Source organism: Talpa europaea (genome assembly GCF_964194135.1).
Source record: "Talpa europaea genome assembly, chromosome: 1".
Lineage (NCBI taxonomy): Eukaryota > Metazoa > Chordata > Mammalia > Eulipotyphla > Talpidae > Talpa > Talpa europaea.
In genome coordinates this window covers 57,615,196-57,617,871 of record NC_140073.1, presented here as the reverse complement: position 1 = coordinate 57,617,871, position 2,676 = coordinate 57,615,196, and the positions used below count along the sequence as shown (strand labels likewise).

The 2,676-nt window shown below is 40.3% G+C and overlaps 1 pseudogene across 1 annotated transcript; it reads left to right on the top strand.

The window, feature by feature from the left end:
- The first annotated feature begins 361 nt into the window (after nucleotides 1-361).
- On the top strand, nucleotides 362-2,014 carry LOC311182452 (malate dehydrogenase, cytoplasmic-like; annotated as a pseudogene). Its single transcript has one exon. The product of its transcript is annotated as a malate dehydrogenase, cytoplasmic-like (transcript).
- The last annotated feature ends 662 nt before the right edge of the window (nucleotides 2,015-2,676 follow it).

Here is a 2,676-nt window from a genome sequence, read left to right as displayed (position 1 = left end):
GGAGCCCCAACTTCCAAGCCTGGCAGCCACCAATGACCTGGGAAGGGCTACAGGAGGTACCACCTGTCCAGAGCAGGGGTCCAGCTGGAGAAAGCGGGGGGAAGGAGGGAGACCACTGCACCCCCACTCACCAGCCACAACAGCTCAGACACCAGGCACACATGCCCACACCTCAGCAAGGGAACTCAGAGGCCTGCCCCCAGCACCAGTGACAATGGGGCACTACAAAGAGAGCAAAGGCAAAGGCAAAGAGGAAGAAAGAAAAGCACAAGCAATCAAAATGCTCCTCAGGGGAAAATATACCACTGAAAGAAACCTCCAGAACCCAATAATATGAGCATAGAAGACTATCTCTGCCTGGCAGAGAAAGAATTCAATTGCCATTAAAAAAAAAAAAAAAAAAAAAAACCTTAAAGAATTAAGAGAAAAAGTAAAAAGGGAAAAAATATTTAAACAATGAACTGAGGAAAATAAGCAAATGGATCAAAAAAGAAGGCAGGAACACTATACTTACATCGGATAAAATAGACTTCAAACTAAAAACTGAAAATGCTTCCTCTGTTCACAAGAATACAATTTTAAAGAAAGGTTTCTTTTAAAAAATAAAAAGGTCCTCCCCTGGTGGTGCAGTGGTTGAGCGCTGGGCTGTGAAGCTGCTCGCAGCCTCAGCAGCACAGGTTCGATCCTTGGCCTCCAGCGAGGGTCCCACATGGTGCGACAGACCCCTCCTGTTGGCCTGCTGCTCCCCTCAGCAGTATATTTTGTCAGTCTGCTTGTTCTGCTCCCCGCTCTGGCTCTGGTGAATTCTCTCACCCTCCCGCGCTTCTGACTATACCCAGTGCTTGTCTAAATAAATAATCTTTTAAAAAATAAAATAAAATAAAATAAAAAATTTAAAAAAGGATAATACATTGCCTACCTCAAACCAGATGAAAGACCTAAATATGAGCTAAATACGTAAAATTTTTATAAGAAAACTGAAAGTTCCATGGTTCCAACCTGACTTCCAATTCTCATTTTGCAGGTGCAGAAATTGTCTACAAAGTTCCAAGTCATGTTTGAACCAATCGCAGTCCTTGCGACTGAAGCAGCTGGTCAAATTGCATAGTCACTGCTGTACGGCATTGGAAATGGGTCAGTCCTTGGTAAAGATCAGCTTTTATTCCCTGTGTTGTTGGGTGTTACTCGTGTGATGGGTATCCTAATAGAACTGCAAGACTGGGTCCTTCCCCTCTTAAAAGTTACGGCAACAGCTAAGGAAAAGGTTAATATCAAAGACTTGCATGTGGCCATTCTTATGGGCTCCACCCCAAAAAGGTATAGCATGGAAAGGAAAGGTTTATTCAAGCAAATGTGAAAATCTTCAAGTGTCAGGGTACAGCGTTAGAGAAATATGCCAAGAAGTCAGTCAGTTCTCACAGTGGCAAATGCAGCCAATAGCAACTGTCAGCATCATCCATCTCCAAGGAGAACTTCAGCTGTTCATGCATTTGGATCACAACCAAGCTAAAGTGCAAGTTGCTCTTAAACTTGGTGTAACTTCTAATGTTATGAAGAATACCATTATTTGAGGAAACCATTCCTCAACTCAGTATCCAAACGTCAGCCGTGCCAAGGTGAAACTGCAAGGAAAGAAAGTTGATGTTTATGAAGCTTTAAAAGATGACAAAAGATGACCAGTGGCTCAAGGCAGAATCCATCACCACGGAGCAGCAGCATGGTGCCGCTGTCATCAAGGTTCAAAAACGATCCAGAGCAATGCCTGCCACACAAGTCACCTGTGAGCATGGCAGAGACATCTGGTTTGGAAATCCAAAGGGAGAATTTGTGTGGTAATTCCTACAGTGTTCCTGATGATCTTCTCTAGTCGTTCCCTGTTATACTCAAGAATAAGACCTGGAAAGCTGCTGAAGGTCTCCCTCTTACTGATATCTCAGTTCAGAAGATAGATCTTACCGCAAAAAGAACTAGCAGAAAAAAAAGAAACTGTTTTGTATTTCTTACCTCTGCCTAACTAGACAATCATTTTGATTTCAATCATGGTACTTAATGCCCCAAAGCTGAAGAATCTAAACGTCATCTTTGACTACAGTACCAAATAATAATATGCTATACTTAAATTACATGTGAAAAACAACAAATTTTTTAAGTATGCACTTTTTGGTACAAATTTGTGACGGTTTATCATCATGCTGTTAGTAATGCACTCTAAACAAACTATGTAGTCAGATTTAAAAAAAGTACATTTTGCAACCTTAAGCTTGGTCATGGTTTCTTAAATATGACACCAAAAGCATAATCAGGAATTTATCAAAATTAAAAACATTTGCACTTCAAAGAACACTTAATAGGAGAAAACATTTGTAACTCATATAAATGGTAAAAGAGTACATATCTGGAATACCTAAAGAACTCTTACAACTTAATAGGAAGATAAATTAATTAAAAATACAGGGAAGGGATCAGGATCTACTTCTCTCCAAAGAATATGTACATATGACCAATAAATAACAAAAGTTTGCTCAATATCACTAGTCATCTGGGAAATGCAAATCTAAACTACCACTTCACACTCACTAGGATCATCATAATCAGAAAGACACAAATTACAAGTGCTAACCAGGATGTGGGGAAATTAGACCCCTCATATATGCTGAAGGGAATGATATATGGTGT